Source organism: Carcharodon carcharias, chromosome 33, assembly GCF_017639515.1.
Source record: "Carcharodon carcharias isolate sCarCar2 chromosome 33, sCarCar2.pri, whole genome shotgun sequence".
Taxonomy (NCBI): Eukaryota; Metazoa; Chordata; class Chondrichthyes; order Lamniformes; family Lamnidae; genus Carcharodon; species Carcharodon carcharias.
In genome coordinates this window covers 7,873,845-7,888,030 of record NC_054499.1, presented here as the reverse complement: position 1 = coordinate 7,888,030, position 14,186 = coordinate 7,873,845, and the positions used below count along the sequence as shown (strand labels likewise).

At 54.7% G+C, this 14,186-nt stretch overlaps 1 protein-coding gene across 3 annotated transcripts in view; it reads left to right on the top strand.

The window, feature by feature from the left end:
• Positions 1 to 14,186, top strand: part of LOC121272384 (monocarboxylate transporter 13-like) — a 189,208-nt gene that overhangs the window by 36,113 nt on the left and 138,909 nt on the right. For all 3 annotated transcript variants that reach the window (XM_041179046.1, XM_041179051.1, XM_041179041.1), the window contains exon 2: positions 8,806 to 8,873. The gene's annotated coding sequence lies outside the window, so the exon portion shown is untranslated. The remainder of the gene's footprint in view (positions 1 to 8,805; positions 8,874 to 14,186) is intronic.

Here is a 14,186-nt window from a genome sequence, read left to right as displayed (position 1 = left end):
AAACCACGACCACTACCATCTAGAAGGACAAGGGCAGCAGACACATGGGAACACCACCACCTGGAAGTTCCCCTCCAAGTCACTCACCATCCTGACTTGGAAATATATCGCCGTTCCTTCACTGTCGCTGGGTCAAAATCCTGGAAATCCCTCCCTAACAGCACTGTGGGTGTACCTACACCACATGGACTGCAGCGGTTCAAGAAGGCAGCTCACCCCCACCTTCTCAAGGGGCAATTAGGGATGGGCAATAAATGCTGGGCCCAGCCAGAGACACCCACATCTTGTGAGAGAATAAAGAAAAGTGGTATTGGGATTCTTTGAGTGTGTGTGTGTGTTAATATAGTGGTATTGGGGATCCAGGCTATAACCTTGTGGATGTGACACTATGATTTATCAGTGAGGTACATTTGTTGGATGTGTTCTCTCTGTTGTGGGCCAAGTAATTTCCTTTCAGTGTATTGTCGAGCTCTGACCTTCCTGTTCAACGTACTGAGCTGAACGTGTCGGGGGTGGGGGGGTGGCGAGAGACTGGGGTACCAGGGGGCAGGGGACCGGCGGGCGAAGGGGTGGGGATTTGGGGCCGGGGTTTGGTGAATACGGGACGAGAGCGTGGAGAATATGGGGAGTGGATGAGGGGAATAGAGGGTGAGGGCTTGGGGAATGGGGGCAAGAGGCTGGAGAATGTGAGGTGGGGAATAGGGGAGGTGGGGATTGGGGTGGGGTGAGGTGAAGTGTGGGGCATAGGGGACGAGGGGTGGGGAATGGGGACGAGGGGGTGGGGAATGGGGGTGAGGGGGTCGGAATGGGTGTGAGGGGTGGGGAATGAGCGTGAGGGGGGTGGGGAATGGGGGCGAGGGCGTGGGAAATGGGAGCGACGGGGTGGGGAATTGGGGGGGTAAGGGGATGGGGATGGCAAACGGGGGTGTGAGGGGTTGGGGAACGAGGGGGCGAGGGGTTGGGGAACAGGAGGGTCGAGGGGTTGGGGAACTGGGGGACGAGGGGGTGGGGAACGGTGTTGAGGGTTGTGTGTGTTTAGTGGTGTCGAGGGTTGTGTGTGTGTGTGTGTGTGCGTGTGTGTTAGCTTACTGGTGTCGAGGGTTGTGTGTATGTGTGTTAGTTTACTGGTGTCGAGGGTTGTGTGTGTGTGTGTGTGTATGTGTGTTAGTTTAGTGGTGTGGAGGGTTCTGTGTGTGTGTGTTAATTTACTGGTGTCGAGGGTTTTGTGTGTGTGTGTGTGTGTGTTAGTTTAGTGGTGTCGAGGGTTGTGTGTGTGTTAGTTTAGTTGTGTCGAGGGTTTTTGTGAGTCTGTGTGTGTGTTAGTTTAGTGGTGTCGAGGTTTTTTGTGAGTGTGTGTGTGTGTTAGTTTAGTGGTGTCGAGGATTGTGTGTGTGTTAATATGGCGATGTTGGGATTCAGTGTGAGGTGAGAGTGACTGCTCTTGACATCAGGGCCGCATTTGACCGAGTGTGCCAAGGAGACCTAGCTAAACTGGAGTCAATGGGAATCAGGGAGAAACCTCTCAACTGGTTGGAGTCATACCCAGCACAAAGGAAGATGGTTGTGGTTGTTGGAGGTCAATTATCTCAGCTCCAGGAGATCCTCCGGGTAGTGTTCTAGGCTAAACCATTTTCAGCTGCTTCATCAATGACCTTTCTTCCATCATAAGGTCAGAAGTGGGGATATTCGCTGATGATTGCACAATGTTCAGCACCATTCACGGCACCTCAGATACTGAAGCAGTCCACGTCCTAATGCAGCAAGACCTGGACAATATCCAGACTTGGGCTGACAAGTGTCAAGTAACATTCGTATCACACAAGTGCCAGGCAATGACCATCTCCAATTAGAGAGAATCTAACCATCACCCCTTGACATTCACTGGCATTACCATCACTGAATCCCCCACTATCAACATCCTGGGGGTTACCATTGACCAGAAACTGAACTGGAAGAGCCACATAAATACTGTGGCTACAAGAGCAGGTCAGAGGCTGGGAATCCTGCAGCGAGTAACTCACCTCCTGACTCCCCAGACCTATTCACCATCTACAAGGTACAAGTCAGGAGTGTGATGGAATATGCATCATTCGTCTGGATGAGTGCAGTTCCAACAACACTCAAGAAGCTGGACACCATCCAGGATAAAGCAGCCCCGCTTGATTGGCCCCCCATCCACAAACATTCACTCCCTCCACCACCGACGCACTGTAGCAGCAGTGTGTGTACCATGTACAAGATGCACTGCAGGAATTCACCAAGGCTGTTTAGACAGCACCTTCCAAACCACGACCACTACCATCTAGAAGGACAAGGGCAGCAGACACATGGGAACACCACCACCTGGAAGTTCCCCTCCAAGTCACTCACCATCCTGACTTGGAAATATATCGGCCGTTCCTTCACTGTCGCTGGGTCAAAATCCTGGAAATCCCTCCCTAACAGCACTGTGGGTGTACCTACACCACATGGACTGCAGCGGCTCAAGAAGGCAGCTCACCCCCACCTTCTCAAGGGGCAATTAGGGATGGGCAATAAATGCTGGGCTCAGCCAGCGACGCCCACATCTTGTGAGAGAATAAAGAAAAGTGGTATTGGGATTCTTTGAGTGTGTGTGTGTGTTAATATAGTGGTATTGGGGATCCAGGCTATAACCTTGTGGATGTGACACTATGATTTATCAGTGAGGTACATTTGTTGGATGTGTTCTCTCTGTTGTGGGCCAAGTAATTTCCTTTCAGTGTATTGTCGAGCTCTGACCTTCCTGTTCAACGTACTGAGCTGAACGTGTCGGGGGGAAGAGGGGGCGAGAGACTGGGGTACCAGGGGGCAGGGAACCGGCGGGCGAAGGGGTGGGGATTTGGGGCCGGGGGTTGGTGAATACGGGACGAGAGCGTGCAGAATATGGGGAGTGGATGAGGGGAATAAAGGTTGAGGGCTTGGGGAATAGGGGGCAAGAGGCTGGAGAATGTGAGGTGGGGAATAGGGGAGGTGGGGATTGGGGTGGGGTGAGGTGAAGTGTGGGGCATAGGGGACGAGGGGTGGGGAATGGGGACGAGGGGGTGGGGAATGGGGGTGAGGGGGTCGGAATGGGTGTGAGGGGTGGGGAATGAGCGTGAGGGGGGTGGGGAATGGGGGTGAGGGGGTGGGAAATGGGAGCGACGGGGTGGGAAATGGGGGGGGTAAGGGGATGGGGATGGCAAACGGGGGTGTGAGGGGTTGGGGAACGAGGGGGCGAGGGGTTGGGGAACAGGAGGGTCGAGGGGTTGGGGAACTGGGGGACGAGGGGGTGGGGAACGGTGTTGAGGGTTGTGTGTGTTTAGTGGTGTCGAGGGTTGTGTGTGTGTGTGTGTGTGTGTGTGTGTGTGTGTGTGTGTGTGTGTGTGTGTGTGTGTGTGTGTGTGTGTGTGCGTGTGTGTGTGTGTGTGTGTGTTAGCTTACTGGTGTCGAGGGTTGTGTGTGTGTGTGTGTGCGTGTGTGTTAGCTTACTGGTGTCGAGGGTTGTGTGTGTGTGTGTGTGTGTGTGTGTATGTGTGTTAGTTTAGTGGTGTGGAGGGTTGTGTGTGTGTGTGTGTGTGTGTGTGTGTGTGTTAATTTACTGTTGTCGAGGGTTGTGTGTGGGTGTGTGTTAGTTTAGTGGTGTCGAGGGTTTTGTGTGTGTTAGTTTAGTGGTGTCGAGGGTTTTTGTGTGTCTGTGCGTGTGTTAGTTTAGTGGTGCCGAGGGTTGTGTGTGTGTTAGTTTAGTGGTGTCGAGGGTTTTGTGTGTGTTAGTTTAGTGGTGTCGAGGTGTGTGTGTGTGTGTGTTAGTGGTGTCAAGGGTTTTGTGTGTGTGTGTGTGTGTGTGTATGTGTGTGTGTTAGTTTATGGTGTCGAGGACTGTGTGTGTGTTAATATGGTGATGTTGGGATTCAGTGTGAGGTGAGAGTGACTGCTCTTGACATCAGGGCTGCATTTGACCGGTTGCCAAGGAGACCTAGCTAAACTGGAGTCAATGGGAATTGGGGAGAAACCTCTCAACTGGTTGGAGTCATACCCAGCATAAAGGAAGATGGTTGTGGTTGTTGGAGGTCAATTATCTCAGCTCCAGGAGATCCTCCGGGTAGTGTTCTAGGCTAAACCATTTTCAGCTGCTTCATCAATGACCTTTCTTCCATCATAAGGTCAGAAGTGGGGATATTCGCTGATGATTGCACAATGTTCAGCACCATTCACGGCTCCTCAGATACTGAAGCAGTCCACGTCCTAATGCAGCAAGACCTGGACAATATCCAGACTTGGGCTGACAAGTGTCAAGTAACATTCGTACCACACAAGTGCCAGGCAATGACCATCTCCAATTAGAGAGAATCTAACCATCACCCCTTGACATTCACTGGCATTACCATCACTGAATCCCCCACTATCAACATCCTGGGGGGGTTACCATTGACCAGAAACTGAACTGGAAGAGCCACATAAATACTGTGGCTACAAGAGCAGGTCAGAGACTGGGAATCCTGCAGAGAGTAACTCACCTCCTGACTCCCCAAAACCTATTCACCATCTACAAGGTACAAGTCAGGAGTGTGATGGAATATGCAACATTCGCCTGGATGAGTGCAGTTCCAACAACACTCAAGAAGCTGGACACCATCCAGGATAAAGCAGCCCTGCTTGATTGGCCCCCCATCCACAAACATTCACTCCCTCCACCACCGATGCACAGTAGCAGCAGTGTGTGTACCATGTACAAGATGCACTGCAGGAATTCACCAAGGCTGTTTAGACAGCACCTTCCAAACCACGACCACTACCATCTAGAAGGACAAGGGCAGCAGACACATGGGAACACCACCGCCTGGAAGTTCCCCTCCAAGTCACTCACCATCCTGACTTGGAAATATATCGGCCGTTCCTTCACTGTCGCTGGGTCAAAATCCTGGAACTCCCTCCCTAACAGCGCTGTGGGTGTACCTACACCACATGGACTGCAGCGGTTCAAGAAGGCAGCTCACCCCCATCTTCTCAAGGGGCAATTAGGGATGGGCAATAAATGCTGGGCCCAGCCAGAGACACCCACATCTTGTTTGAGAATAAAGAAAAGTGGTATTGGGATTCTTTGAGTGTGTGTGTGTGTTAATATAGTGGTATTGGGGATCCAGGCTATAACCTTGTGGATGTGACACTATGATTTATCAGTGAGGTACGTTTGTTGGATGTGTTCTCTCTGTTGTGGGCCAAGTAATTTCCTTTCAGTGTATTGTCGAGCTCTGACCTTTCTGTTCAACGTACTGAGCTAAACCTGTTGGGGGGTGGGGGGGGTGGTGGGTGGGGGGTGGGTGGGGGGTGTGGCAAGAGAGTGGGGTACCGGGGGCGGGGAACCGGCGGGCAAAGGGGTGGGGATTGGGGCGAGCAGAACGGGCGGTGAGGGAGTGGAAATTAGGGGGCAAGGTGGTGGGGATTGGGGCGAGGGGGTGGGGAATGGGGGCGAGGGGAATGGGGGTGAGGGGGTGAGGAATAGGGGCGAGGGTGTGGGGAATGGGGGGGTGAGGGGATGGGGAATAGGGGCGAGGGTGTGGGGAATGGGGGTTAAGGGGATGGGGAATAGGGGCGAGGGTGTGGGGAATGGGGGGGTGAGGGGGTGGGGAATGGGGGCGAGGGTGTGGGGAATGGGGGGTGAGGGGGTGGGGAATGGGGGTGAGGGTGTGGGGAATGGGGGGGTGAGGGGGTGGGGAATGGGGGTGAGGGTGTGGGGAATGGGGGGGGTGAGGGGGTGGGGAATGGGGGCGAGGGTGTGGGGAATGGGGGAGTGGGGAATGGGGGCGAGGGTGTGGGGAATGGGGGGGTGAGGGGGTGGGGAATGGGGCGAGGGTGTGGAAAATGGAGGGGTGAGGGGGTGGGGAATGAGGGGGCTGAGGGGTTGGGGAATGGGGGGGTAAGGGGGTGGGTGGAGACGTTTTGAGAGGCTGTGGAGGTGGTGGTACAGATGCATGTGAAACTAAATCAGAAACTGCTGACAGAACCTGTGGAGGGAGAAACAGTTAACGTTTCGAGTCCACATGACTCCTCTTCAGAGCTAAGGACAAGTAGGAATGTGATGAAATTTATAGTGTTTGAGTGGGGGTGGAGCAGGTAAAGTAGGGTAGAAGACAGCGGCAGGTGGAGGCTAAAGAAGGATTGATAAAGATGTCCTGGACACAAGACGAAGGGAGTGTTAACATAGTGGTGTAGACTAAAGAAGATGCTGATAGTGGCTGACCCTTGTTCTACGATTAACACCTTCCACTTTCTTACCTTCATGCTGCTATCAGCACCTTCTTTAGTCTTTAACTGTTACAACTCACTGGGGATAGTACGCTGGCGCATCTTTGCAACACAGGCTGCTCGATCCCTTGCGCTCAGTTGTAAGGTGAGTAAAATATGCAGGTGTGGGGCGAAGAATTGAGGCTGAGCAGAGCACGGGGGATGTGCGTTCGCCATGCTGTGGCTGACAAGGGGAGGTCGACTTATGTGTTTAGTATACGCAAAAATATGACTTTTGGGGCCTTAAAGTGGGGTTGTCTTATAACAGCAATCTAAGGTCACTCTGAGCTGTCACAGTTTGTTCTGTATCATTCGACGGTTCGAACTGACGTTGGCTAATGATTGAATGACCGGTCACAAAGCCTTTTCACAGGAGGAACAGCATGCGATCATTGACAAGGGGCGCAGTTTTCCCTTTGATGATCTTCCAAGGGTCTTTAAAAAACTGCAGCGCGACCAGGGTCCAGAGTGAGAAGGCCTTGAGTTTCACCTCTGCCTCCCCGCATCCTCCCACTCCACCCACCGCCCCCTGCCCCCTGCCCCCAGCCCCCAGCCCCCACAACCCAGCCCTGTGATATATGTCCTCCAGCTGCCCCATTCGTCCTTCAGGTGAGAGCTTGCATCTGGTGTTAAGTGGACCATTCGACCTTGGGAGGCATCAGCCAGCGACTTTAAAAAAATTTTGCCCAGGGTCTTGAGAACTCTGCTGATCTCCGGTAAAACCAACCACCTGGAATTGGAATCACTCCCAACGGGGATGGGATGTTCCCACTTGAAAACAGCTCTGTTAGCATCGCCTCCCCCCCAACTACACTCTGTGTCTGCCAGAGAGGTCACGGGGTTAGGATTTTGCGTTCCTTTGTGCCTGGGAGATTTAAGAGAGTAGACTGTGCTGCTCTATGTCACGCTCCATAATCCTGGCTGGCAAGAAGCAGCCGGCAATCATCCCTCATCTCCGGGTTTTACCGCTTCTCTGCTGCTTCGGAATCAACTGGCTGTATTGTGCGGACTTAAAGCAGCAGTTCCTTAATGTGATGGGACACATCAAGGGTTGGTTGGGGGGAAGGGGGAGGGGATAAATAAAACCAGCCAAGTTGGAACCGATGACCTCCAGAGAGGGATCAATGGGTTCACTGAACACAAATAAGGGTTCCAGGGCAGGGATAAGAGAGGATTGGGAAGTGAGGGTCTTCATGGCATCTTATCATTGGTATCAAACGTGAATAAACTTTAAGCCGGGGAGAAGGGACTCCAGTTAGTGTGGAGAAGCTGGGATTGTTCCCCTCAGAGCAGAGGAGGTTAAGTGATGGTGTTCAAAATCATTGGGCGGGGGGGGGGAGGTTTTGATAAAAATAAACGAGAAGGAATTGGCAGTTGGGGGGGCGTCAGTAACCAGAAGGAAACATTTAAACTAATTGACAGAAGAGCCAGAGGCAGAATTTGAGATTTTCCTTTGTCGAGCAGCGAGCTCATTACAAAAAAAACTTGCATTTGTATAGCGCCTTTAACAATTAAATACTTCTGAAAAAAGTGTAGTCACGGTTGACATGTAGGAAATTCTGCAGCAAACGACCTGGGGAGGCGATGCCTGAAAGGGCGGCGGAAGCAGACGCAATTGGAACTTCCAGGAGGGGAATCGGATAAATACTTGAAAAGGAAATGGCAGATTTGCAGGGCTATGGGGGTAAAGAGCAGGGGGACTGGATAGCTCTTCAAAGGGCCAGCGCAGGCCAAGTGGCCTCCTCCTGTATCATTCAGTCGGCCTCGTTGAAGCTACTCTGTTTTGCCAGGACATGAGTGAGCTGCAGATTCGGAAAGACCTTTGGTCTGCGGCGCTGGTTAGCGGACCCGAACACCTTTCCATCAGTTCCCATCCGCCGTTGACCCGCCATGTGTGGGAGCTACGCCCATGGACACATCGAGGTCCGCGAGGTTTGGCGCTCAGCTCACTGCACCTCCTCAAACCTCTGACAGAGGCTGGCCGGCAACAGGTTCGGAAAGAGGAGGAACTGTGTAAGGTGGTAGCTGAACGAGCCACTCTACGTTTGTGACTGGAGTGGGAACTTTGGAGACGGTCCCTTGGCAATGCGGCAGTACTTGGGAAGAGTTGGCCTGGAGTTACTGCGAGCAGCAGCTTTGGAGCCCGAGGTAAACGTTTGAGGGTAAATTGTTCCAGGAACATTAAAATGCTGAGGTAAGGGAAGGGGAGAATGGTTCGAGGGAGGGTGAGTGGGGCTGGCCTTGGTCTGTGCCAGGAACAGGAGTTATAGGGTAGTGAGTCAGATGAACACCAGGATGAAGAAGAATGAATTGTTGGATGGTTGACCTGTCAATGCTTTTCAGATTTTCCTACTCTAGAGACCGTGTGGACTGTATCCAAACCAGAGACGCAGAAGAGCTCAGACTGTCCTCGAACAGTCTCCCCAGTGGAGATAATCCCCTCAATGTCATGACCTCTGGGGTTCTCTGTTGGTGAAATACCACTCAGCAGCTCTCTCTAACTCATGTTCGCTTATTACACAGGGACAGAAAGTGCAGAAGAGAAGGAACTGTCGAGGTTACCATGGAGACATCCCCTCAGCACTAATGAGGTAACGGGGTAGATAGGGTGTGAGGCCTGTGGAGGAGGTGATTGAAAAGAAACCGACAGTGCAATGCAGACATTGCCTGAGTTATTGTCAGGGCACTGACTCTCACTGGGGTACGGGAACCACACACACTGACTCTCACTGGGGTACGGGAACCACACACACTGACTCTCACTGGGGTACGGGAACCACACACACTGACTCTCACTGGGGTACGGGAACCACACACACTGACTCTCACTGGGGTACGGGAACCACACACACTGACTCTCACTGGGGTACGGGAACCACACACACTGACTCTCACTGGGGTACGGGTCCCACACACACTGACTCTCACTGGGGTACGGGAACCACATACACTGACTCTCACTGGGGTACGGGAACCACACACACTGACTCTCACTGGGGTACGGGAACCACACACACTGACTCTCACTAAGGTACGGGTCCCACACACACTATCACTGGGGTACGGGTCCCCCACACACACTGACTCTCACTGGGGTACGGGTCCCCCACACACTGACTCTCACTGGGTTACGGGTCCCACACACACTGACTCTCAGTGGGTTACGGGTCCCACACACACTGACTATCACTGGGGTACGGGTCCCCCACACACTGACTCTCACTGGGTTACGGGTCCCACACACACTGACTCTCTGTGGGTTACGGGTCCCACACACACTGACTCTCACTGGGGTACGGGTCCCACACACACTGACTCCCACTGGGGTACGGGTCCCACACACACTGACTCTCACTGGGGTACTTTTCCCACACACACTGACCCTCACTGGGGTACGGGTCCCACACACACACTGACTCTCACTGGGTTACGGGTCCCACACACACTGACTCTCAGTGGGTTACGGGTTCCACACACACTGACTATCACTGGGGTACGGGTCCCCCACACACTGACTCTCACTGGGTTACGGGTCCCACACACACTGACTCTCAGTGGGTTACGGGTCCCACACACACTGACTCTCACTGGGGTACGGGTCCCACACACACTGACTCTCACTGGGGTACGGGTCCCACACACACTGACTCTCACTGGGGTACGGGTCCCACACACACTGACTCTCACTGGGGTACCTTTCCCGCACACACTGACCCTCACTGGGGTACGGGTCCCACACACACACTGACTCTCACTGGGGTACGGGTCCCACACACACTGACCCTCACTGGGATACGGGTCCCACACACACTGACCCTCACTAGGGTACGGGTCCCACACACACAAACTCTCACTGGGGTACGGGTCCCGCACACACTGACTCTCACTGGGGTGCGGGTCCCACGCACACTGACTCTCACTGGGGTACGTGTCCCACACACACTGACTCTCAGTGGGGTACGGGTCCCCCACACACTGACTCTCACTGGGGTTCGAGTCCGACACACACTGACTTACACTGGGGTACGGGTAGCACACACACTGACTCTCAGTTGGGTACATTTCCCACACACACTGACTCTCAGTAGGGTATGCGTCCCACACACACGGACGTACACTTGGGTACGGGTCCCACACACACTGTCTCTCACTAGGGTACGGGTCCCACACACACTGACCCTCACTGGGGTACTGGTCCTACGCACACTGACCCTCACTGGGATACGGGTCCCACGCACACTGAGCCTCACTGGGGTACAGGTCCCACACACAATGACTCCCACTGGGGTACGGGTCCCACACACACTGACTCTCACTGGGGTACGGGGCCCACGCACACTGACCCTCACTGGGGTACGGGTCCCACACACACTGACTCTCACTGGGGTACGGGTCCCACACACACTGACTCTCACTGGGGTAAGAGTCCCACACACACTGACTCTCACTGGGGTACGGGTCACACGCACACTGACCCTCACTGGGGTACGGGTCCCACACAAACTGACTCTCACTGGGGTAAGGGTCCCACACACACTGACTCTCAGTGGGGTATGGGTCCCACACACACTGACTCTTACTGGGGTACGGGTCCCACGCACACTGACCCTCACTGGGGTACAGGTCCCACACACACTAACTCCCACTGGGGTACGGGTCCCATGCACACTGACTCTCACTGGGCTATGGGTCCCACACTCACTGACTCTCACTGGGGTACGGGAACCACACACACTGACTCTCACTGGGGTACGGGAACCACACACACTGACTCTCACTGGGGTACGGGAACCACACACACTGACTCTCACTGGGGTACGGGAACCACACACACTGACTCTCACTGGGGTACGGGAACCACACACACTGACTCTCACTGGGGTACGGGTCCCACACACACTGACTCTCACTGGGGTACGGGAACCACACACACTGACTCTCACTGGGGTACGGGAACCACACACACTGACTCTCACTGGGGTACGGGAACCACACACACTGACTCTCACTAAGGTACGGGTCCCACACACACTGACTATCACTGGGGTACGGGTCCCCCACACACACTGACTCTCACTGGGGTACGGGTCCCCCACACACTGACTCTCACTGGGTTACGGGTCCCACACACACTGACTCTCAGTGGGTTACGGGTCCCACACACACACTATCACTGGGGTACGGGTCCCCCACACACTGACTCTCACTGGGTTACGGGTCCCACACACACTGACTCTCTGTGGGTTACGGGTCCCACACACACTGACTCTCACTGGGGTACGGGTCCCACACACACTGACTCCCACTGGGGTACGGGTCCCACACACACTGACTCTCACTGGGGTACTTTTCCCACACACACTGACCCTCACTGGGGTACGGGTCCCACACACACACTGACTCTCACTGGGTTACGGGTCCCACACACACTGACTCTCAGTGGGTTACGGGTCCCACACACACTGACTATCACTGGGGTACGGGTCCCCCACACACTGACTCTCACTGGGTTACGGGTCCCACACACACTGACTCTCAGTGGGTTACGGGTCCCACACACACTGACTCTCACTGGGGTACGGGTCCCACACACACTGACTCTCACTGGGGTACGGGTCCCACACACACTGACTCTCACTGGGGTACGGGTCCCACACACACTGACTCTCACTGGGGTACCTTTCCCGCACACACTGACCCTCACTGGGGTACGGGTCCCACACACACACTGACTCTCACTGGGGTACGGGTCCCACACACACTGACCCTCACTGGGATACGGGTCCCACACACACTGACCCTCACTAGAGTACGGGTCCCACACACACAAACTCTCACTGGGGTACGGGTCCCGCACACACTGACTCTCACTGGGGTGCGGGTCCCACGCACACTGACTCTCACTGGGGTACGTGTCCCACACACACTGACTCTCAGTGGGGTACGGGTCCCCCACACACTGACTCTCACTGGGGTTCGAGTCCGACACACACTGACTTACACTGGGGTACGGGTAGCACACACACTGACTCTCAGTTGGGTACATTTCCCACACACACTGACTCTCAGTAGGGTATGCGTCCCACACACACGGACGTACACTTGGGTACGGGTCCCACACACACTGTCTCTCACTAGGGTACGGGTCCCACACACACTGACCCTCACTGGGGTACGGGTCCTACGCACACTGACCCTCACTGGGATACGGGTCCCACGCACACTGAGCCTCACTGGGGTACAGGTCCCACACACAATGACTCCCACTGGGGTACGGGTCCCACACACACTGACTCTCACTGGGGTACGGGGCCCACGCACACTGACCCTCACTGGGGTACGGGTCCCACACACACTGACTCTCACTGGGGTACGGGTCCCACACACACTAACTCTCACTGGGGTAAGAGTCCCACACACACTGACTCTCACTGGGGTACGGGTCACACGCACACTGACCCTCACTGGGGTACGGGTCCCACACACACTGACTCTCACTGGGGTACGGATCCCCCACACACTGACTCTCAGTGGGGTACGGGTCCCACACACACTGACTCTTACTGGGGTACGGGTCCCACGCACACTGACTCTCACTGGGCTATGGGTCCCACACACACTGACTCTCACTGGGGTACGGGTCACACGCACACTGACCCTCACTGGGGTACGGGTCCCACATACACTGACTCTCACTGGGGTACGGATCCCCCACACACTGACTCTCAGTGGGGTACGGGTCCCACACACACTGACTCTTACTGGGGTACGGGTCCCACGCACACTGACTCTCACTGGGCTATGGGTCCCACACACACTGACTCTCACTGAGATACGGATCCCAAGCACACTGACTCTCAGTGGGGTACAGGTCTCACACACATTGACTCTCACTGGGGTATGGGTAATACACTCCCTGACTCTCACTGGGGTACGGGTCTCACACACACTGACTCTCACTTGGGTACGGGTCCCACACACACTGACTCTCACTGGAGTACGAGTCCCACACGCACTGACTTACACTGGAGTACGAGTCCCACACACACTGACTTACTCTGTAGTAGGAGTCCCACACACACTGACTCTCACTGGGGTACAGGTCCCACATACACTGACTTACACTGGGGTACGGGTCCCACACACAATGACTCTCACTGTGGTACGGGTCCCACACACACTGACTCTCACTGGGGTATGGGTCCCACACACACTGACTGTCACTGGGGTACGGGACCCACACACACTGACTCTCTCTGGGATTCGGGTCCCACACACACAATGATTCTCACTAGGGTACGGGTCCCACACACACTGACTCTCACTAGTGTACGGGTCCCACACCCACTGACTGTCACTGGGGTACGGGTCCCCCACTAACTGACTCTCATTGGGGTACGAGTCCCACACACACTGACTCTCACTGGGGTACAGATCCCACAAACACTGACTCTCACTGAGATACGGATCCCACACACACTGACTCTCAGTGTGGTACAGGTCTCACACACACTGACTCTCACTGGGGTACGGGTAATACCCTGACTCTCACTGGGGTACGGGTCTCACACACACTGACTCTCACTGGGGTACGGGTCCCACACACACTGACTCTCACTGGAGTATGAGTCCCACACACACTGACTTACACTGGAGTACGAGTCCCACACACATTGACTTACTCTGTAGTAGGAGTCTCACACACCCTGACTCTCACTGGGGTGCAGGTCCCACATACACTGACTTACACTGGGGTACGGGTCCCACACACAATGACTCTCACTGTGGTATGGGTCCCACACACACTGACTCTCACTGGGGTATGGGTCCCACACAAACTGACTGTCACTGGGGTACGGGACCCACACACACTGACTCTCACTGGGGTACGGGTCCCACACACA